Here is a 24751-nt window from a genome sequence, read left to right as displayed (position 1 = left end):
TGCAGATGACTGATTTCAGCTCTGAAGCATAAATACTGTAATTGTAAATGCAGTTAAGGAGTATAATACAGGACGTAACTCAGAATCAGTACAGGATAAGTAATGTAATGTATGTACATAGTGACTGCACCAGCAGAATAGTGAGTGCAGCTCTGGGGTATAATACAGGATGTAACTCAGGATCAGTACAGGATAAGTAATGTAATGTATGTACACAGTGACTGCACCAGCAGAATAGTGAGAGCATCTCTGGGGTATAATACAGGATGTAACTCAGGATCAGTACAGGATAAGTAATGTAATGTATGTACACAGTGACTGCACCAGCAGAATAGTGAGAGCATCTCTGGGGTATAATACAGGATGTAACTCAGGATCAGTACAGGATAAGTAATGTAATGTATGTACACAGTGACTGCACCAGCAGAATAGTGAGAGCATCTCTGGGGTATAATACAGGATGTAACTCAGGATCAGTACAGGATAAGTAATGTAATGTATGTACATAGTGACTGCACCAGCAGAATAGTGAGTGCAGCTCTGGGGTATAATACAGGATGTAACTCAGGATCAGTACAGGATAAGTAATGTAATGTATGTACACAGTGACTGCACCAGCAGAATAGTGAGAGCATCTCTGGGGTATAATACAGGATGTAACTCAGGATCAGTACAGGATAAGTAATGTAATGTATGTACATAGTGACTGCACCAGCAGAATAGTGAGTGCAGCTCTGGGGTATAATACAGGATGTAACTCAGGATCAGTACCGGATAAGTAATGTAATGTATGTATACAGTGACTGCACCAGCAGAATAGTGAGTGCAGCTCTGGGGTATAATACAGGATGTAACTCAGGATCAGTACAGGATAAGTAATGTATGTACACAGTGACTCCACCAGCAGAATAGTGAGTGCAGCTCTGGAGTATAATACAGGACGTAACTCAGAATCAGTACAGGATAAGTAATGTAATGTATGTACATAGTGACTGCACCAGCAGAATAGTGAGTGCAGCTCTGGGGTATAATACAGGACGTAACTCAGAATCAGTACAGGATAAGTAATGTAATGTATGTACATAGTGACTGCATCAGCAGAATAGTGAGTGCAGCTCTGGGGTATAATACAGGATGTAACTCAGGATCAGTACAGGATAAGTAATGTATGTACACAGTGACTCCACCAGCAGAATAGTGAGTGCAGCTCTGGAGTATAATACAGGACGTAACTCAGAATCAGTACAGGATAAGTAATGTAATGTATGTACACAGTGACTGCATCAGCAGAATAGTGAGAGCATCTCTGGGGTATAATACAGGATGTAACTCAGGATCAGTACAGGATCAGTAATGTAATGTATGTACACAGTGACACCACCAGCAGAATAGTGAGTGCAGCTCTGGGGTATAATACAGGATGTAACTCAGGATCAGTACAGGATCAGTAATGTAATGTATGTACACAGTGACTGCACCAGCAGAATAGTGAGTGCAGCTCTGGGGTATAATACAGGATGTAACTCAGGATCAGTACAGGATAAGTAATGTAATGTATGTACACAGTGACTGCACCAGCAGAATAGTGAGTGCAGCTCTTGGGTATAATACAGGATGTATCTCAGGATCAGTACAGGATCAGTAATGTAATGTATGTACACAGTGACTGCACCAGCAGAATAGTGACTGCAGCTCTGGGGTATAATACAGGATGTAACTCAGGATCAGTACAGGATAAGTAATGTAATGTATGTACACAATGACTGCACCAGCAGAATAGTGAGTGCAGTTCTGGGGTATAACACAGGGTGTAACTCAGGATCAGTACAGGATAAGTAATGTAATGTATGTACACAGTGACTGCACCAGCAGAATAGTGAGTGCAGCTCTGGGGTATAATACAGGGTGTAACTCAGGATCAGTACAGGATAAGTAATGTAATGTATGTACACAGTGACTGCACCAGCAGAATAGTGACTGCAGCTCTGGAGTATAATACAGGATGTAACTCAGGATCAGTACAGGATAAGTAATGTAATGTATGTTCACAGTGACTGCACCAGCAGAATAGTGAGTGCAGCTCTGGGGTATAATACAGGATGTAACTCAGGATCAGTACAGGATAAGTAATGTAACGTATGTACACAGTGACTGCACCAGCAGAATAGTGAGTGCAGCTCTGGGGTATAATACAGGATGTAACTCAGGATCAGTACAGGATAAGTAATGTAATGTATGTTCACAGTGACTCCACCAGCAGAATAGTGAGTGCAGCTCTGGAGTATAATACAGGATGTAACTCAGGATCAGTACAGGATAAGTAGTGTAATGTATGTTCATAGTGACTCCACCAGCAGAATAGTGAGTGCAGCTCTGGAGTATAATATAGGATGTAACTCAGGATCAGTACAGGATAAGTAATGTAATGTATGTACACGGTGACTCCACCAGCAGAATAGTGAGTGCAGCTCTGGAGTATAATATAGGATGTAACTCAGGATCAGTACAGGATAAGTAGTGTAATGTATGTTCACAGTGACTGCACCAGCAGAATAGTGAGTGCCGCATTTCACTCTCCTCTTGGGGTGGTTTAGGGATCCTTGCCCGCAGGGACGCAAACAGTCCCACGATTTTTCAAGATAGCGCAACGTACGCAACACTTTTCCTTTTATGACAGTTCAGTTAAAACAGTTTAGCGACAAGTTTCCTGTGCCGCTGTAAATGCGGCTGAGTCATGCCCGATTTTGGGCCATAGACAACTCTGCAGCCACAAGAGGTAATGGCTGTCATGACACTGAAGCAGTGGCTTGTGGGGCAGATAAAGGCTGAGCTCGGTCCGAGCCTTAGAGGGTCAGATGTTGTGAATACTCTCTCTGGCTTCCCTCTGGTGATTACTGAAGGTAGTGGAGATGGTCAGATTGACAGAGGGGTTGCGAGTTCTCTTTCTGGACTCCCTCTGGTGGTTACTGGAGGTAGTGGAGCTGATCTGATTGACAGAGGCTTGCCACCTGATAATGAGTAAGACGATTGGAGATCTGTGGTTTCTGATTGGGATTTAAGACAGCTGACTCCCTCTATCCCTGCTGATTTTCTTCCTGTGCCTCCTGAGGTCTGATGTCTCCTGCTCTTTCCCTGCATGTCAGCTAAGTGGATCATTTGTTATTCTGTTTGCATTTGATCTGGTTTTGTTTATCTCTGCTTTGTGCGGGTCAGCCAGCTCCGGCTGGGGCTGTGCTTAATCACCGTCCATATGTTACTGCATGTGCTAGTTTGTTTTGTCCCCTGTTGTATTGGTCTCTTTTTGCTTTGCTTTCAGAATATACCAGAGTGCTTATATTGTGGGGGGCGAAGTCGTGCAACTTCAGTGTTTTTGTGCATCATACGTGTTGGACTTTTTGCATGTTTTTTTGCGTGAATGCAGACAGTGTCTTTCCTTTCCAGTCCTGTGTAGTCAGTGTGGGCCCCATCGTTTGCTCAGTCTACTTTTCTGCCTGCATTTGTGTTTTCATCTTGTCTCACTGACAATATATGTTTGGGGGTTATCTATTCCATTGGGGTCTGCTCCGGGGCAGTTTAGATTTCCCCTTTCTTGCTTTAGGCTTAGTTAGCTCTCTGGCTGTGCCGAGGCGTCTAGGATCATCATAGGCACGCTCCACGGCTACTGCTAGTTCTGTGGACAGGATCAGGGGTCTGCATCCACTTAGTTACCAACCCCACTGGTTTTCTGTTGCTTAGCCTGGGCCTGCTATCCTCCTCGGTGCCCATTCATAACAGAATCACCAGCCTAACTGTAGACTCTAGGGTACTCTAAAGATGGAAATAATTTAAAAAAAAAAAAAGTGTCAGAATTTTTTTATATATTTTTTCCTCTTTTGTCTAACTGGAGACTAAGCAATTGTCTGATCATGTTGAGCAGCTCGCTGCTGAAGTGCGGGGAATTTCTGCCTATCTCGCTCAATCATCTGCTGTTGAACCAAAAATCCTACTCCTGATGTGATTTCTGGGGATCGGTCTAAATTTTTGAATATTAAGAATAATTGTAAACTATTTTTTGCTTTGAAACCTAACTCATCGGGGAGCTCTGTGCAGCAGGTTAAAATCGTCATCTCCCTGCTGCGCGGCGATCCCCAGGATTGGGCCTTTCCTTTGACACCCGGAGATCCTATTCTAGCTAATGTGGACATGTTTTTTCAAGCCTTGGGGTTGTTGTATGATGAACCTAATGCTATTGATCAAGCTGAGAAAACTTTATTGGCATAGAACCAGGGTCAGGATTCTGCAGAGTTATATTGTCAAAAATTCCAAAAGTGGGCAGTCCTTACTAAATGGAATGACGATGCCCTAGCAGCTCTCTTTCGGAAGGGTTTGGCAGAAACCCTAAAAGATGTTATGGTGGGATTTCCTGTTCCCTCTGGTCTTGACGACTCTATGTCATTGGCCATTCAAATTGATCGGCGTTTACGGGAACATAAAACTACACGAGAGGCGTTGCTGCCTTTTGAACGAACTTCTGGACCCATGCAATGTGATAGGGTTTTGTCTAGGGCGCAACGTCAGGAGTTTAGAAGGCGTAATAAGTTGTGTATTTTCTGCGGGGGGCGCCTCTCATACTATTGCTGTCTGCCCTAAACGAGAAAAGTGTTTTGCTCACACATTTACAGCCTAAGTTCCTTTTGGCGATTACCCTGATCTGCTCTTTGTCTACATTTTCCTCTAAGGCTTTTATTGATTCAGGAGCAGCTTTGAATCTGATGGATTTGGACTTTGCTAAACGTTGTGGTTTTCCCATGATACCCCTCCGGACTCCTATCCCTTTGAGGGGTATTGATGTTACTCCTTTGGCGGAGAATAAACCCCAGTTTTGGACCAAGGTGATAATGCGGGTCGCCCCGGACCACCAAGAGAATTGTAAATTTTTGGTGTTGCATAATTTGCATGATACTATTGTTCTGGGTTTCCCTTGGTTGCAAACTCATTATCCTGTTAAAGATTGGAAATCTGTGTCTGTGGTGAGTTGGGGTTGTCAATGTGTTCTTAGTGACACTCCTGTTTTCTCCACCTCTCCCCAGTCTCATGATATTCCTGACTATTTGGCTGATTTTTCTGATGTATTCAGTGAGAGTAAGTCTGCGTCTTTGCCTCCTCATAGGAGTTATGATTGTGCAATTGAGTTAATGCCCGGGTGTAAATTTCCCAAGGGTCGTCTTTTCAACTTATCGGTACCCGAACATGATGCTATGCGATCTTATATCAAGGAGTCGTTGGAGAAGGGTCATATTTAGAGTTGAGCGAAACGGGTCGAAAAAATTCAAAAGTCGCCGACTTTCGCCAAAGTCGGGTTTCATGAAACGAAACTCGACCTTAGCCTGAGGTCGGCCACGAGGTCGGCGACTTTAGCACCAAAGTCACGTTTCAAAAGATGCTTTAGCACCCTTTTTCAGCCAACCAGGAAGAACGGACACTGTGGGCAACGTGATGACATAGGCAGCGGTCACCACCATCTTGGAGAAGGGCATGCAAGTGATTGGCTTGCTTTGTGTGGCGTCACAGGGGGTATAAAAGAGCCCTTCTTTGACAGGTTGTAGAGGAGAAAGTGCAGGTTGGAGAGAAGAGCAAGTTACTGGCGAAGATGGATGTTGTGATTTGAAATATTTTGAAGAATTTGGCGGATTTTACAGCGGAGGCGAATCGTTTGAAGGTGATTGTTCTGGAGAAGGAGAGAGCGAGACAGCAGCGCATCAGGCATCGTAGACGACGTTTGTGGATCCACCCCATCACAGCCAAGAGAATGACGCGTGGGGTCTATTCTACACTCTGCATGGACCTTAGACGAAACCCGGATAAATTTTTTGGATATGTTCGGATGAAAATGGAGAATTTTGATTACTTGGTGGAGCACATTGCACACCTCATAAGAAAAGCGGACACCTATTGCCGCTTCTCTGTTTCACCCGCAGAGCGTCTGATGGTGACTTTAAGGTAAGCCACATTTATTGGATGTGCTCGCATCAGAGCACACTTTCACTGCAATCTTGTTGGTGGTAGTTTGTATCTCCAAGTGTTATAGCTGAGTTTTGGTATGTAATGCTGTGATTTAAAACTAATTGATTGTTTTTTAATTCCCCACAGATTTCTTGCAACTGGAGAATCCCTTTCGTCACTGTATTTCCAGTACAGACTCGGGATTTCCACCATATCTGGAATAGTGAAGTACACATGCCGTGCACTGTGGGACTCCTTAGCTGAAGAGTTTTTACCAGAGCCCACAACAGAGAGGTGGATTGAAATTTCAGAAAAGTTTCTACAGATATGTCAGTTTCCGAACTGCTTGGGCGCTGTGGACGGGAAACATATCCGCTTTGTAAAGCCAGCCGGATCGGGATCGGAATATTTCAATTACAAGAAATATTTTTCAATTGTCCTCATGGCCATCGCTGACGCGGAATACAAATTTATTGCTGTTGATATTGGGGCCTATGGCCGCTCCAATGACTCTCAAGTTTTCAAACTGTCTGCCATGGGGCGTAAACTGTAGGGAAACACCTTCCAGTTCCCACCCCCTAGACCGCTGCCGCAAACATCTGGTCCACCTATGCCATTTGTCTGTGTAGGGGATGAAGCCTTCCAGCTGTCAGAACACCTTTTGAAACCGTACTCTAGCAGAGGATTGACAAGAACAAAACGCATTTTTAATTACCGCCTCACAAGAGCAAGAAGAATGGTTGAATGTACCTTTGGTATTCTGACAGCCAAATGGCGGGTCCTATTGACTGCGATCAACCTCAAGACAGAAACTGTGGACGAGGTGATCAAAGCTTGCGTGGTACTCCACAATTTTGTTAGCTGCAAGGAACCCATTTCCATTGAGGACACCTCTGAAGAAACCACCTTGCAAGATTACCATGACATTACCACTAGAAGTTCTGTGACGGTTTCAGAAATGAGGGACAATTTTGCACTATACTTTATGTCACCTCAAGGCAGAGTACACTGGCAGGATGACAGAGTGTGAAAGATTTGTGCCCTTAACCAAACTTGTGTACCTTCTGTACCAACAGTATATACCTTTGCCAACCAAAGTTGGCTATCTTGTCATGGTCTTACTATTTTTACCTTTAGGCCACAGGTGTGTACCTGGTTGTGTTTTATGCAAAGTATTTCACCTTGTAACAAAAGTTGTGTACATTGTTAGGAAATCACCAACAATAAACACAACTTTTTAGGTGAAATACTTTGCTTCAAACACAACCAGGAACACAACTGTGGCAAAAAGGTAAAATGTACCCACAGTCATATACCTGGTTTTGAATACCTTTTTACCTTTGAAATACCCTGTATTTAACCTTTTTTTTAAACATAGTTCGCCGCAGAAAGAAATGACAGACAACCATTGTAAAACGATAATTTAACTTTTATTTAAAATATTTTTTTTTTTTGTAAAATGTTTTTAAAGTTTAAAAAACTTTTTTAATAAATGTTTGAAACCAACCAAATGGGCATTTTTATTACAACAAAAAACATTATAACTCGGTGTAGTGTGGGGTGGAAATACTGCTGGAGGGGCTGCGGGACACTTCGACACTGGGAGTGTGGAGAGAGGACTGGGATCGTGGTGGGGAAGGAACAGTTAGAGGTGAAGGTGTGGAAAAAGCTACAGAATGGGTGGACATGTGGGAGGCAGAAGAGGTGGTGGGCGGTGGAATGGAGGGTTGGGCAGGGACTGTAGGAGCAGATGATGTTGATGGCAAGTTGTATGGGGAAGGAGTTTGGTACAGGGAAGGAGTTTGGTACAGGGCAGGTTGCTGGAAGTGGGGAGATGTCTGGTACTGGGGAGGTTGCTGGTACTGGGGAGGTTGCTGGTACTGGGGAGGTGGCTGGTGCTGGGGAGGTGGATGGTATGTAATAGAAGGGGGAGGATGGAAAGTGGCTGGAGGGGGTGCAGGTGGAGGAACTACTGTGGTGGGAGGAGGAGGTTGGGAGGTAACGTGCTGGAGAGCACCGTGGCATGAATGCATTACATGCATCTGCTGGATAGGAGAGAGCGTTTCTATGCGCTCCACAACAGACCTGAAAAAGGTGTGGTTTGGCGAAGATCTTGCTTCTGAATGCATGGTTTGCAGAAGTGTCTTCACCTCCAGAATGCTGGAGTTGATCTGCTGAAAGCCTGCGGAGATTTGCTCTGACAAGACTTTTAGACAGTTCTGGAAAGATGCATTCAGATGCAAGAACTCTGGCGCATAAGTCTTTTCCTGACCCCTCTGCCGCTGCCGCCCAGTACCCGCAGGTGTACTAGAGGTGGCAGGGGCAGAAGGGTGGGGTAAAGGGAAATCGATCTCCTCACCAGCAGCTTCATGTAATGTAGGCGGCCACGATGCTCCTGTGCTGGTGGATGGGACAGATGAGTCGAATGTGTGGGAAGGCTGGGAAGTTGCAGATGTACCGGGGCGGTCGAAGTGTCCCTCGGTGCCGGTCTCCTCAGGGATCGCCTCAGAAGGGTCCAATTGTGCAGGCTCCCGAGTGCTGCTCACCGTGCTGTGGAATAAAGAGAAAAACAAACAATTAAAATAGTGACATGGTATGGCCCTGGCTGAAAAAAAAAAGTTACATCTAAACATTTTTTTTCACATGTGGTGTGTAATATTTACCTTCGGGTGACCATTGTTTCCCGGAGGAACGACAGGGCTTGTGCGTACTTGTACTTGCTCCTGCGTCCTCCAGATCCACTCGGGGCCCACATCTCTTTATTGAACTCCTTCTTGAAACGATCCCTCACAGACCGCCACCGCTTCACAATTCTGTCCCCTGAAACGAGAAAGGAGTGGTTCGTATACAACATCAGTGTTTCCCAAACTCCAGTCCTCATGGTCCCCAGGGGTCATGTTTTCAGGATTTCCATAGTAAATGGAAATGCTGAACACATGATCCGTGGGGACCACGAGGACTGGAGTTCGGGAAACACTGGTTTACATCAAGCAACCGGTACTGTATATACTTACGCTCTTTAATCTGGGCCCGAGCATCGAGGTCCTCCCAGCGGTCCACAAGGAGCGAACAGATTTCCTCCCAGAGTCGTCGGGTAACGATCAGGTCAGCATGGCAGCGGTCAGCCATATTCCATAGCGGCTCCCTTTCTCTGACGAGATCGATGACGTGGTCCACATCAATACCTCCATCCTCACCATCAGAGTCGGGAGCACGCTGTGAAGGCTGTTAAAGAAAAAGACAAAAATAACATAATTAGCCTCCACAAAAGAAATGAAATAAAAAGTGCAAAAAAACAAAGCAAAAATATTTATACTTACACGCTGGTGACCGCCGCGTTGCTGTCGCCGACGACCCTGGGAGGCACTGCGAGGACCTCTTGGCCGAGCACCAGATTGGGAAGACTAGAGAAGAAAACAAAAAATGTTATGTCTTTGGATGTAGGCATTTGTTTGCTGTGTGTGGTCTGCAGAACATTGTTTTCTATGTGTTGTGTGTAGTGTGATGTTGTGTTTCTGCGTTTGATGCAAAAAACTTACCAATTGTGAGCCCACTCCAGGTGTCTGTCCACCCCTTCCTTCTTCTTCTGGGAGCTCCTCTTCATCTTGTGATTCCTGTTTTGAAATAAAAGGCAATGAATAGACATATATTACAGAGATGATGGATTTTGGAAATAAAAACTTACCGTCAAATGCTGACGATGCGAGGGAGGGCTCCCAGAAGAAGATGTGCTGTCTTCCTGCTGGCAAGACTCCATGCCTGTGGGTGGTGTTACTGCTGCTGCCAGTGCTTCCAGTGCTGCCACTGTTGCTGCTGCTGCATCTCTTGGGCGGCTGTTGAATAAATAGAAACAAAGGGGCAATGAATATCTTGATATTCCATGGCCCTAGTTTGGAGGAATGGGTGATTTGATAATTACCGTCTCTCATCTGCTGCTGGACTCCCCTCCCGTTGTTCAGCATGCTGCTCCATTTGGGGTGGTGCTGATGGTGCTGCTGCAGTGGTCTCCTGCCTTCTCCTGCGCCTGGTTGCTGTCTTGGGTGGCATGGTGGGTGTGGCTGAGGGTCCCACTGTCATGCTTTTATATATGTGTCTTGTGGGCAGAGCTACTGAGCATGCTCAGACCAAAAAAAACGGATCCGGCGCATGCGGCGCTCATAGGCTTTCATTGTTTGAAAAAGCCGGACACGCCGGATCCGGCGTGTCCGGCTTTTTCGCCGGAGACAAAAAAGTTACAGTAGCCGTTTTTTCCGGATCGCGACACATTGCCGTATCCGGCGAAAACCGGATGAAACGCATGGCCATCCGGCGCGATCCGGCGCAAATGCAAGTCAATGGGGGGAAACCGGATCCGGCATTGCATTTCGCCGTATCCGGTTTTTGTCAAAAGCGCCGGATCGCGCCTGACGGCGAAAACCTGATGTGTGAAAGAGGCCTTAGGAAGGCAAAAAGAAAAAAAAACTGCTTCTGCTGCAAGCGCTTTTCACTGTAGTTACTGTGCAGTGAAAGGTGAAGATTTTTGCTTTTGTGCAGCAGCACTGGTGGTGGTTAGCCTGCCTTTTAAGGCTAGCTGCATTGCTGTGTGCACACTGGTGTTCAAACTGCTTTTTTAAAAGCAATCCAAATTGTATTGTTTTGTCCTGGTGAGGTAGTGAGCGTTCATTTTTTTACACACCGTATAGCGGTGTACGCTCCTCACACAGTACCGTGTAACGGCTGTTATCACGGCCAAATTGAAGCTATCTAAGTGTGTGACTCAGTAAGGAAAAGCCGAGGAGTTTGTCCAATCTTACAGACCTACACCTTATAGTTTTGTCCATTTTTCAAACAGTTTAGTATATTTGCTGTTTGATTACATTCAAAACTAGAGAGAGACAGCGTGTGTCAGTCCATATACAAAAACACGGAGCTTGACAATTTTACATACACCGTACAGCGGTGTACGTGCACGCTCCACTCTCAGTACCGTGTAACGGCTGTTATCACGGCCAAATTGAAGCTATCTATGTGTGTGACTCTGTAAGGAAAAGTCGAGGAGTTTGTCCGTTCTTACAGACCTACACTCTAGGGAGATTTCAATTCTGCCCAATTCTATATACACCTTGTAGTTTGTCATACACTAGGCAATTTCTGCCAGTCACATTGCGGTGTTATAGACACAGGGCCTGACAGAATCCAACTGTATCCTGAAGTGTAGAGAGATTCCAATTCTCCACAGTCCTCTATCCACCTTTATTACACCATCCAGAATCTGCCTGTCACATTGCGGTGTAAAATAAACTGGGCCTGACAGAATCCAACTGTGTCCTGAAGTCTACAGAGATTCCAATTCTCCCCACTACTATATACACCTTGTACCTTGTTTTACAGTACCATATAGTTGGTGGTTTTTTGGGTACATTTTCCCCAAAAATGAGGAAGTGTGGTGGAAGAGTCCGTGGAAGTGGGCGGTGGTTGGCAGCTGGTAATGATGGTGTTGGTGTTGGTGGTGGATCTGCTGGTAGTGGCAAAAGCAAAATAGCACCTAATGCAGGAGGTGTTGAGCCTGTGTCATTGTCTGGCTCCACAAGGCCTCGAAGGCTCCCTTTTCTGGGAGTAGGTAAACCGCTTTTAAAGCCGGAGCTTCAAGAACAAGTTTTGGCTTACATTGCTGACTCAGCCTCCAGCTCTATCGCCTCCTCTTCTGAAGTTTTAAAAAATAAAAGCACTGAGTCATCATTGGAGGCTCTTGTTCATGAACCACACCTTTCCTTGTGTCCTTCACCCCAACCAAAATTGAAGGATGAGGCAGGCCACACTACAGATTGCTCCATGGAGCTGTTTTCACATACCATGCCTGGGTTATCAAGTCAAATCGTGAATTACCCAGGCAAAGATGAATCTGACATGGAGTGTACTGATGCACAGCCACTGATAGATGATTCTGCTGGTACATTCACTCAGAGCACTACATTGTCCTCGCAGTTTACTGAGCCAGAATCTGACCCAGATGAAACTCAGGTGCCCCTTCCCGCATACTATACCACCATACACGGTGACACAGAGGAAGGTGCACATGACATTGAAGAGGAGGTGATGGATGACCCAGTTATTGACCTAGATTGGCTTCCACTGGGCGTAGAGGGTGCCGCTGCCAATAGCTCAGAAGAGGAGGAGGAGCATCCGCAGCGGGCATCGACATCGCAACAGCTGTTATCTGGCAGGCCCGGAGCAGTCCAAAAACGAGTTACAAAAACCAAAAGAGTTGCAGGACAGCTTGGCCAGATGGCCAAAATAGCACAGCGTTCAAGGCCTCAAAATGTCTTCCATTATAGGAAGAGTGCAGTGTGGCACTTTTTTGAACAAAATCCTAATGATCAGGTAAAGGTGATCTGTAAGAAGTGCGCAAAGACCTTTAGCTGAGGGAAAAATCTGAGAAATTTGAATACCAGTTGCATGCTAAGACATTTAACCACCATTCACTTGCAAGCGTGGACGGACTACCAAAACTCACGTACCACATGTGCTACTGCTCACAAAGAAGGTAGTCAACAACGCTACATTGTTTCCCCCACTGTAAGTCCACCGGTTAGCACACCACCAGCAGCAAATGTTGAGTTGTCGTCGCAAGGGCAAATCAGTCAGGGAATCACACTGTTATTGCAACGAAAGACTGGATCTAGGCCATCAGAAAGAACACCAACTCCATCACCATCATCAACCCTCTCTCAGTCCACCATGTCCACCGCTAGTTCCACCATATGCAGCTCTCAAGTCCAGCTCACCCTACCAGAGACTATGAGTAGGACAAAAAAGTACTCATCCTCTCATCCGCGTACACTGGGTTTGAACGCCCACATTGCCAAACTAATCTCGTTAGAGATGATGCCCTATCGGTTAGTTGAAAGCGCAGCTTTCCGCGAACTCATGGCCTACGCAGTACCACGCTATGACCTACCCAGTCGCCACTTCTTTTCTCGCAAAGCCACCCCAGCCCTCCACCTTCATGTGAAAGACTGCATTGTCCATGCACTCAAGCAATCAGTGAGCGGAAAGGTGCACCTCACAACTGATGCATGGTCCAGTAGGCATGGCCAGGGCCGTTACGTGTCCATCACTGCGTACTGGGTTAATGTGGTGGATGCAGGGTCCACAGGGGACAACTGTGATGGCACAGTGCTGCCTAGCCCATGGTATAGGAAACAGTTGGCTGTAGGCGTTCGACCCTTCTCCTCCTCCAGAAGCGAAAGCTCGTCCACAGAGCGCAGTCGCACGAGCACTGCATCCGCAGCTGACAGTGGTGCACACGATGTGTCCCACTATTGATCAGCTAGTGGAAAGCGTCAGCAGGCTGTGTTGCAGATGATGTGTTTGGGCGACAGACACACGGTGGAGGTACTGGCCAACTACTTTCAGCGACAAACTGAGTCATGGCTGGGCAGTCTACATCTTGAGGCAGGCAAAGTAGTTAGTGATAACAGCCGGAATTTTGTGGCAGCCATAGCCCTTTCAAAACTCAGACACATACCTTGCTTGGCTCACACCTTGAACCTGGTGGTGCAGTGCTTCCTCACTAATTATCCGGAGTTAACAGGCCTGCTCCATAAGGTTCGAAGACTGTGCTCGCACATCTGCCGGTCGCCAGTACAGTCCAGTCGTATACAGAAGCTGCAGCGATTGCTCCACCTTCCCAAGCACTGCCTAATTATCGACGTTGCAGCAAGGTGGAACTCCACCCTGCACATGGTTGAGCGGCTGTGCGAACAGAGGCAGGCCGTAATGCATTTGTGGGAGGATACACGGGCAGGCACTTTGAGGGCAGACATGGAGTTGACTAGTGTGTAGTGGTCGAAGCTGAAAGACATCTGTAAAGTCCTTCAATGTTTTGAGGAATGCACACGGCTGGTAAGTGCAGACGACGCCATCATAAGCATGAGCATCCCACTTTTGCGTCTGCTCATGCAAACTTTGACGCACATCAAGGAGCAGGCGTCTGCAGCCGAGGAAGAGGAGGAGGGAAGCCTTGATGACAGTCAGCCATGGTCTGGTCAGGGAACTGTCGTGGACGAGGTGGAAGAGGAAGAGGAGGAGGATGATGGGGATGATTATTTAGGGGAGGAGGATGCTTCTCGTGGGGCAAGAGAAAATGTTGGCGTGGCAAGGTCTGGTACTGGGTTTGTACGTGACTGGAGGGATGTGGATTTGCCTGAAAGTGCTCCTCCACCCAGCACTCGCAGTGCATCATTGACACCGGGAACATTGGCCCACATGTCAGATAATGCCTTGCAGATCCTAAAAAGGGACCCCCGCATTGCCAAAATGATGAACGATGATGACTACTGGTTTGCCAGCATCCTGGATCCACGCTATAAAGGCAAATTCCAAAACATCATGCCACAGGAGAACCTTGACCTAATATTGGCTAGCAAACAAGCAACTCTGGTAAACCGGTTGGTTGAGGCATTCCCAGCACACAGCAGCGGTGATGGTTATCACACGAGCCGTAGGGGCCGGGGGCAACTTGGAAGAGGTGTTGGTGGTGCACACATCCGAAGTGGCGTTGGAGACAGGGGTTTCATGACCATGTTGTGGACTGATTTTTCAAATCCCGCTCACACGACTGGTAATACTGCATCAATTGAAAGTGACAGGAGACAGCACTTGTCAACTATGATTACAAACTACTTTTCCTCCCATATCGATGTTCTCCCTCACAGGTCATTCCCATTTGACTAATGGGCAGCTAAACTGGACACCTGGCCTGAATTGGCACAATATGCCTTACAGGAGCTCGCTTGCCCAGCTGCAAGTGTGCTATCGGAAAGAGTCTTCAGTGCTGCTGCATCAATCCTGACAGAAAAAAGGACCTGACTGTCGACCCAAAATGTGGATGATCTAAAAAATGAACCATGCATGGGTTTCCAAGGATTTTGTCACACCTTACCCTGATGACACATAGGTTGACAGAAAAATGGCTTTCTTTGGTCCGCCTCTTCCTGGGAGTTGACCAATTTTGCCTTTAGCAGCAGGTGAATGACCCACATCAACATATGCCATTTTGTAAACCTCCATAACTGGGCTGCCTCCTCCCCCCATGGCCGGGGTCACCACCTAGCACACGCAACCGTGCGAGTGCCATTGCCCTGGACAGGTGGGTGGGCCGACTCTTGGGCGCGGGCACTGGCACAGGGTCCCTCATAGTGCAATCAAGTGTCTCTGATGGTGGGGGTGCACACCCGCCGTCAGACACACCGCCGTACTATGAAGGGCCCAGTGCCAGTACCGACGCCCATGAGTGGGCCGCCCTTGCTTGGGCAGGGCCCCAGCATTTGCAATGTTTACCTCTCCCTGCTCCTCCGCTGTGTAGTCTGGGCTGTCAAATCCTTCACTGGGACTGCCACTACAAATTTTGTAAACTGATAGAAGATGATGGTTAAGACTTAGCTATGCCCTGTCCCGCTGGCCGGGATCTAGCTTCAGATGATCAATGGCTTCCATTTCTTATGGACGTCGACTCACAATGAGATGCAGTGGTGGTTTCTCATCAGCTTTCACAGTTTTCCTACCCACAGACGTGTGACATTCCAGCGCACATTTTTAAATGTGCCCTCTCATGCCAATCCAAATGAATCCCCTACGGCCTGTGGCTTCTGTCTTTTGCACTCCAAAGTTACGTGACAGAGCATGATAGGCAGTGAGCACCATGTTTACATCTCTCCCTGTGATCAAAATTATATGGATATGAGTAATGGTGATGGGATCAACGGTACTGCGATACAGCAACACTTTCTTCACAAAGAAAGGTTTTCGCTGTCTCCACACACTAATTAATTGAGGGTCTGCTTCGCCTCTGAGAATTGTGACTGAAGTTTATCCCGTGAATAGGAATTCCTAGATTTCTGCAATCACTAGAATTTGTCAGTAATTGTATGCATCTCATTTCCTATTGCGGAGAGTCTGGACTGTCTTACTGAGACAGAAATATATATGAAGATTTAAAAATACCACCAAAAGTGTATACTGGTGTACGCTTCAAATACATTTCCTTTTTTCTACTTTTTAGATTGTTGTCTAATCCATACTGAGAACATGAAGATTTTAAATATTTAAACTATGCTATATATACCTGCTATCCAGTGATAATGTACCCTTTCTCAACTTTGTACAAGCTGGTCAAATCCATACTGGGCCTGAGACCGTCTGAGCCTGCCTCCTGATCTATAGACATAGGTTTTTAATGTGTAAACTATGCTATACATACCTGTAATCCGGTGATACGTTACCCTTTCTCACCTTTGTCCAATCACGTCTAATCCATACTGGGCCTGAGACCATCTGAGCCTGCCTCCTGATATATAGACCTACGTTTTTAATGTGTAAACTATGCTATACATACCTGTTATCCTGTGATACGGTACCCTTTCTCACCTTTGTCTAATCACGTTTAATCCATACAGGGCCTGAGACCGTCTGAGCCTGCCTCCTGTTATATAGACATATGTTTTTAATGTGTAAACTATGCTATACATACCTGTTATCCAGTGATACGGTACCCTTTCTCACCTTTGTCCAATCATGTCTTCTGAGCATTTTCTCTGCTTTGGGACACCTTTTAAGGTGTTTTGTAATTGTTTTCTATGTGTTTGTATGTGTTTGTGTTTGCCTGACATTGTTTTCAATGGGGTTCGACGAACATTCGACGAACTTGCCTCCTGTGTGACGAACCAAAACACTAGCGTGGTGGCTCATCACTACTCCTGATATATAGACGTACATTGTTAATGTTTAAACTATGCTATATATACCTGCTATCTGATGATACTGTACACTTTGTCTACTTTTTATATTCTTGTCTAATCCATACTGAGCCTGTGAGCGTCTCTGTGTGACTGATGGAATACAGTGGGGCAAAAAAGTATTTAGTCAGTCAGCAATAGTGCAAGTTCCACCACTTAAAAAGATGAGAGGTGTCTGTAATTTACATCATAGGTAGACCTCAACTATGGGAGACAAACTGAGAAAAAAAAATCCAGAAAATCACATTGTCTGTTTTTTTTTCATTTTATTTGCATATTATGGTGGAAAATAAGTATTTGGTCAGAAACAAGCAATCAAGATTTCTGGCTCTCACAGACCTGTAACTTCTTCTTTAAGAGTCTCCTCTTTCTTCCACTCATTACCTGTAGTAATGGCACCTGTTTAAACTTGTTATCAGTATAAAAAGACACCTGTGCACACCCTCAAACAGTCTGACTCCAAACTCCACTATGGTGAACACCAAAGAGCTGTCAAAGGACACCAGAAACAAAATTGTAGCCCTGCACCAGGCTGGGAAGACTGAATCTGCAATAGCCAACCAGCTTGGAGTGAAGAAATCAACTGTGGGAGCAATAATTAGAAAATGGAAGACATACAAGACCACTGATAATCTCCCTCGATCTGGTGCTCCACGCAAAATCCCACCCCGTGGGGTCAGAATGATCACAAGAACGGTGAGCAAAAATCCCAGAACCACGCGGGGGGACCTAGTGAATGAACTGCAGAGAGCTGGGACCAATGTAACAAGGCCTACCATAAGTAACACACTACGCCACCATGGACTCAGATCCTGCAGTGCCAGACGTGTCCCACTGCTTAAGCCTGTACATGTCCGGGCCCGTCTGAAGTTTGCTAGAGAGCATTTGGATGATTCAGAGGAGTTTTGGGAGAATGTCCTATGGTCTGATGAAACCAAACTGGAACTGTTTGGTAGAAACACAACTTGTCGTGTTTGGAGGAAAAAGAATACTGAGTTGCATCCATCAAACACCATACCTACTGTAAAGCATGGTGGTGGAAACATCATGCTTTGGGGCTGTTTCTCTGCAAAGGGGCCAGGACGACTGATCCGGGTACATGAAAGAATGAATGGGGCCATGTATCGTGAGATTTTGAGTGCAAACCTCCTTCCATCAGCAAGGGCATTGAAGATGAAACGTGGCTGGGTCTTTCAACATGACAATGATCCAAAGCACACCGCCAGGGCAACGAAGGAGTGGCTTCGTAAGAAGCATTTCAAGGTCCTGGAGTGGCCTAGCCAGTCTCCAGATCTCAACCCTATAGAAAACCTTTGGAGGGAGTTGAAAGTCCGTGTTGCCAAGCGAAAAGCCAAAAACATCACTGCTCTAGAGGAGATCTGCATGGAGGAATGGGCCAACATACCAACAACAGTGTGTGGCAACCTTGTGAAGACTTACAGAAAACGTTTGACCTCTGTCATTGCCAACAAAAGATATATCACAAAGTATTGAGATGAAATTTTGTTTCTGACCAAATACTTATTTTCCACCATAATATGCAAATAAAATGAAAAAAAAAACAGACAATGTGATTTTCTGGATTTTTTTTTCTCAGTTTGTCTCCCATAGTTGAGGTCTACCTATGATGTAAATTACAGACGCCTCTCATCTTTTTAAGTGGTGGAACTTGCACTATTGCTGACTGACTAAATACTTTTTTGCCCCACTGTATATATGGAGATTGACAATTATCCTTTGACTGAATAGAGCTGTACATTTCTGATACAGTGCCATATATCTGATGTTATTTTGTGTCTATTTTGTGCAAAATTTTGAAGTTTGGTGGAAGAGGCCGCGAACGTGGGCGCGGGGGGGCCAGCTGGTGATGATGGTGGTGGTGCATCTGCTGGTAGTGGCAAAAGCACAATAGCAGCTAAGGCAGGAGGTGTTGAGCCTGCGTCATGGTCTGGCTCCAGAATGCCTGGAATGATACCTTTTCTGGGAGTAGGTTAACCGCTTTTAAAGGCGGAGCATGAGGAACTGGTTTTGGCTTACATTGCCGAAACAGACTCCATCAAATATGCCCGCCTCTTCTGAAGTTTAAAAAAATGCAAGCACTGAGTGGTCAAGTGCTGGATCCAGGTCAGGAAGAACCCCTTTCCTTGTGTCCTGCACCCTGCAAACTGAATGAGGCAGCAGGCCACACTTTACATTAGTCCATGCAGCTCTTTCTATCATACCATGCCTGGGTTATCAAGTCAAATCGTGAATTCCCCAGTCCAAGATGAATCTGACATGGAATGTGGGTGGCCAGCCAGGGCAGTGGGGTTAATCGGTACCGGGCCAGTGTCTCACAGGGATGTGTCACGGTGGTGGTGACCCGTTCCGTGGCCCTGGGCGTCCATGTAAAGGGGTGAATTACGTTTATAGGTGAATGATACGTGACGCCACCTCTGGTTTCTGATTCGATTGACCAGCGCTGCAGTGTCGCTTCTGTGGGACAGATGTTGTGGTGCAGCTAAGATGTAGAAGACCTGCAAAGGTAGGGCCGTAGTCGCAGGGCAGATGAAAGAGTTGGGAGATGGTGTGCAGTGCAGGATGTAGCCGAGCCGTGCGCCAGGTGCAGGAGAAAGATGACAGACACAGTCGTGCAGTTCCTTTACCTGTACTTGGTAGGTGCTGTCCAGGACCCAGAGTACAGATGGAGAAGGAGTTGATCAGCCCGGAAGCCAATTTGAATTTCTCTCTCTGCAGATAGGTAGTGTGGCCTCCGTTCTAGCGCTTATTTGAGGTACTCGCAGTGCTGAGTTCAATGAAGTTCCCCCTGTTGACTCTCTTTTGGAACTTTCTCGTATGGCTGGCAGCCGTAGCCTTTTCCTTCTGGCTCACACACGTCGATGCTGGGCCCTCCGAGCCTCAGTTGGGTACAGAGCATTTACAGCTGCTACTTCCTCCGGATTCTGCTGCAGGAATGTCAGTGTCCCTACAAACTCGGAGACCGGAATCCGGACCATGCATGCGCTCCAGCTAGGAGTGAGCCTTAACTCTGCTCATCCTCCAGCTCCCCTTCTCACGTCCACACACTTCCCCTTCCCTGCACAGAATGGCCTAACTTACCTCTTCCCGACCACAGAGAGCAGCTTCTCAGCAGTCATGTTCAGAGGTCTCCCTGCTGGCGTGGAGTGGGAAATGTGTTGTGTGTTGGTTTAACTGCTAGAGAGATCCTTCATTGCTCCCAAGCATCACATCACACTCCCTAGGAGGAAGGTAATGCCACTGTGGCGACCGTACTCCTGGGGACGCCACAAGTGCAATGATGCCCGGCCACTGCTAGATGATTCTGCTGGTACATTGACCCAGACCACTACATTCCCCTCACACTCTACATAGCCAGAATCTGACCCACAGGAAACTCAGGTTCCCCTTCCCGCATACTATACCACCTTACACGGTGACAAAGAGGAAAGTGCAGATGAAAGTGCAGGTTCCTTGAGCTGGTGGGGGGGCATACTCATGGGCGACGGCACTGGTACAGGGCCCCTCATAGTACGCAAAAGTGTCTCTGCCGGTGGGAGGACACACCGCCACACACCGCCGTACTATTAGAGGGGCCCTGTGCCACTGCCGTCGCCAACGAGTGGTCCCCCCCTGCTTGCTCAGGATCACAGCACTTGCAAAGTTGAAATACTTACCTCTCCCTGCTCCACCGCCATGACGTCTTCCGCGTTTCCTGACAGTGATAGTCTGATCAGAGAGCGCAATGACATCACGTCTGTACGCCCTCTACCTTAACAGCGAAGTGCAGTGAGATACACGATGGGGACGACGAGGAGTGCAGACTAGTACAGGGATTCCATAGTGAGGAGACTTGTTTAATTGTTTTCAATGTTGGGACAGCAATTTTTTGGGAGCACTATACTCTGGAGAATGATATATGGGGCCCACCATACACTGGAGCATTCCAAAGGTGGACATCAGACACTGGAGCAGAATTTACAGGGCACATTATACACTAGAGCATTAGAAATGGGGCCCATTATGTATGGAGCATTACTTGGGCCCATAAAACAGTGGAGCTTCATCCATGGGGACCAACATATACTGTAGCATTATGTGGAGCTCATCATATACTGTTTCAAACATTATATGGGACCAATGATTCTGTATGGAGAAATATATGGGCCTCATTACTCTGTATAGCGCACTATGCGGTGGCCATAATACTGTATGGAGTAATATACTGTCTGTTTTTGGAGCTATTAAAAATGGATATCAGTCATGAGATGTAAAAAGTGAAGTATTTTTCATTGTACTATGCCGCTATTTCTCTGCCGTATCGGAGCATCATGAGTTGTGGTATGTGTTAAAGGGGCGCTCTTTGGCCCAGGGCACATGAAAACCTGGAGCCAGCCCTACCCCCCCACAAATTTAGCCAAATAACCCCCATTTTTCAGTGCGTAACTAGTATTATAAAGTAAATTAAGGTTGAAAAGCTTCAGTAACCAGAATTGATGTTTTTGGCATTCAAAAGGGCACTGTAGGTGTGTTTCCTGTCCTCCACTCCCTGCCGACTTTGCTTCCCCATTGACTTGCATTGGGTTTTATGTTTCAGTCGGCCTTTGACTTTTCACGATAATCGGCCGATTTTGTTCTACCCGACTTTTGCGAAAGTCGGGTTTCATGAAACCCGACTCGACCAGAAAAAAGGCAAAGTCGCTCATCTCTAGTCGTATTAGACCATCCTCTTCACCTTTAGATGCTGGGGTTTTTGTGGCCAAGAAAGAAGGTTCATTAAGGCCATGTATTGACTATCGTTCCCTTAACAAAATCACTGTTAAATATCAGTACCCGTTACCCCTGATTTCTGATTTATCTTCCAGAGTTAAAAGTGCCTGTTGGTTTACCAAGCTTGACCTCAGGGGGGCGTATAATCTTATTCGCATCAAGCACGGAGATGTATGGAAGACGGCGTTTAATACTCCGGAGGGACATTTTGAGCACCTGGTGATGCCTTTTGGGCTCACTAATGCCCCTTCTGCCTTCCAGTCTTTTATGAACGATATTTTACGGGACTTTGTGGATAAGTTTTTGATCATTTATCTGGATGATATTTTGATCTTTTCCAGTGATTGGGATTCTCATGTGGAACATGTCCGGACTGTGTTCTGGATTTTGAGGGAAAATTGTCTGCATGTTAAGTGATCGAAGTGCCTCTTTGGTGTACAGAGGATTTCATTTTTGGGATTCATTTTGTCCCCATCTGCTATTGAAATGGACCCTGCCAAGATACAGGCCATTTATGATTGGGTTCAGCCCACTTCTTTGAAGGCTCTCCAGAAGTTTTTGGGTTTTGCTAACTTCTACCGTAAATTTATAAGTAATTTTTCTGGTATTGTTAAACCACTGACTGATTTGACCAAAAAGGGGGCTGATGTGGTGAATTGGTCTCCAGAAGCAGTTTCAGCATTTCAGGAGCTTAAGCGGAGATTCACTTCTGCTCCGATTCTACGGCAACCTGATGTCTCACTCCCATTTCAGGTGAAGGTAGATGCTTCTGAGATTGGTGCAGAAGACGTTTTGTCCCAAAGAGATCCGCTGACTTCTAAGATGAATCCCTGTGCCTTCTTTTCTCGAAAATTCTCCCCATCTGAACGTAACTATGACGTGGGGAATTGGGAATTGTTGGCCATGAAATGGGCATTTGAAGAGTGGAGACATTGGTTGGAGGGAGCTAGACATCAAGATGTGGTCCTCACCGACCACAAGAATTTGATTTATCTTGAATCATCCAATCGCTTGAATCCTAGACAGGCTAGGTGGGCCTTGTTTTCACGTGTTTTAATTTTGTGGTCTCTTTTCTTCCGGGCACTCAGAATGTTAAGGTGGACGCCCTTTCTAGGAGTTTCTATGTGGATTCTCTTGATGTCACCGAGCCTACTACCATTCTAAATGAGGGTGTAGTTCTTTCCGCCATCTCACCCGATTTGAGACGTGCCCTGGAGGAATTTCAGGAGGACAAACCTGAACGTTGCCCTATGGGAAAATTGTATGTCCCTGACCAGTGGAGGAAAAGAGTAATGTCTGAAATTCATTGCTCCGCGTTAGCTGGTCATCCATGTATTTTTAGTACCAGAGATTTGGTGAGTCGGTCTTTTTGGTGGCCTGCCTTATCTCGTGATGTCAGGAATTTTGTGCAGTCCTGTGGGACTTGTTCTCGGTCCAAGCCCTGTTCTTGTTCTAGTGGGTTGTTGATGCCTCTGCCGGTGCCCAGGAGGCGATGGACTCATATCTCAATGGATTTTTTTACTGATCTTCCTCTCTCTCAGAGAATGACTGTTATCTGGGTGATCTGTGATAGATTTTCTAAGATGGTCCATCTTGTACCACTCCCAAAGTTGCCATCTTCTTCTGAGTTGGTGCCCTTGTTTTTACAACAGGTAGTTCATTGGCACGGGATTCCTGAGAACATTGTGTCGGTCAGAGGAGTCCAGTTTGTTTACAGATTTTGGAGAGCTTTTTGTTCCAAACTGGGAATTTAGGTATCTTCCTCCTCTGCAATTCTTCCTCAGATGGACAGACAGACTGAGAGAACAAACCAGACTTTGGAATCCTATTTGAGATGTTTCATATCTGCTGATAAGGATGACTGGTTCTCATTTTTGCCCTTGGCCGAATTTGCGCTAAACAATAGGGCTAGTTCTGCCACTTTGATGTCGCCCTTTTTCTATAACTTTGGGTTTCATCCTCGATTTTCTTCAGGGCTGGTGGAATCTTCAGCCAGCCCAAGTGTAGATAATATGGTAGAGAGAATGCAGCAGATTTGGGACCAAGTGGTGGATAAGTTGTCCCACTCTCAGGAAAAAGCCCAATGGTTTTCCAACCGGCATAGGACCATTGGTCCCCAATTTAAAGTGGGTGACATGGTTTGGTTGTCTTCAAAGAATATTCCTATGAAGGTTGCGTCTCCAAAATTCAAGCCAAGATTCATTGGACCTTATAAGATTTTGGAAATGCTTAATCCTGTTTCTTTCCGTTTGGCTCTTCCAGTTACATTTAAGATTCATAACGTGTTCCATAAATCCTTGTTGAAGAGGTTTGTAAGCCAGTAGTTCCCATGGCGGCGCCTCTTGACCCTGTATTGGTTAAAGGTAATTTGGAGTATGAGGTAGAGAAAATATTGGATTCTCGTTTTGCTAGACGGAGACTCCAGTACTTGGTCAAATGGAAGGGTTATGGCCAGGAGGATAATACTTGGGTCTCTGCTTCTGACATTCATGCCGAAAGATTGGTTTGTGCTTTTCACCGGGCCCATCCTGACCGGCCTGGTGGCGTGGATGAGGGTTCATGACCCCTCCTCAAGGGGGGGTACTGTGGTGAATTCTCTCTCTGGCTTCCTGCTGGTGATTACTGAAGGTAGTGGAGCTGGTCAGATTGACAGAGGGGTTGCGAGTTCTCTTTCTGGACTCCCTCTGGTGGTTACTGGAGGTAGTGGAACTGATCTGATTGACAGAAGCTTGCCACCTGATACACCTGATAATGAGGAAGACGATTGGAGATCTGGGGTTTCAGATTGGGATTTTCTTCCTGTGCCTCCTGAGGTCTGATGTCTCCTGCTCTTTCCCTGCACGTCAGCTAAGTGGATCATTTGTTATTCTGTTTGCATTTGATCTGGTTTTGTTTATCTCTGCTTTGTGTGGGTCATCCAGCTCCGGCTGGGGCAGTGCTGAATCACTGCTCATATGTTACTGCATGTGCTATTTTGTTTTGTCCCCTGTTATATTGGTCTCTTTTTGCTTTGCTTTCAGAATATACCAGAGTGCTGATATTGTGGGGGCGAAGTCGTGCGACTTCAGTGTTTTTGTGCATCAGACGTGTTGGACTTTTTGCAGGGTTTTTTGCGTGATTGCAGACAGTGTCTTTCCTTTCCTGTCCTGTCTAGTCAGTGTGGGCCCCATCGTTTGCTCAGTCTACTTTTCTGCCTGTGTTTGTGTTTTCATCTTGTCTCACCGACA

This window comes from Dendrobates tinctorius, unplaced genomic scaffold, assembly GCF_039654945.1.
Source record: "Dendrobates tinctorius isolate UK_male_01 unplaced genomic scaffold, ASM3965494v1 ptg000014l, whole genome shotgun sequence".
Lineage (NCBI taxonomy): Eukaryota > Metazoa > Chordata > Amphibia > Anura > Dendrobatidae > Dendrobates > Dendrobates tinctorius.
Note: the sequence above shows the minus strand (reverse complement) of the source record.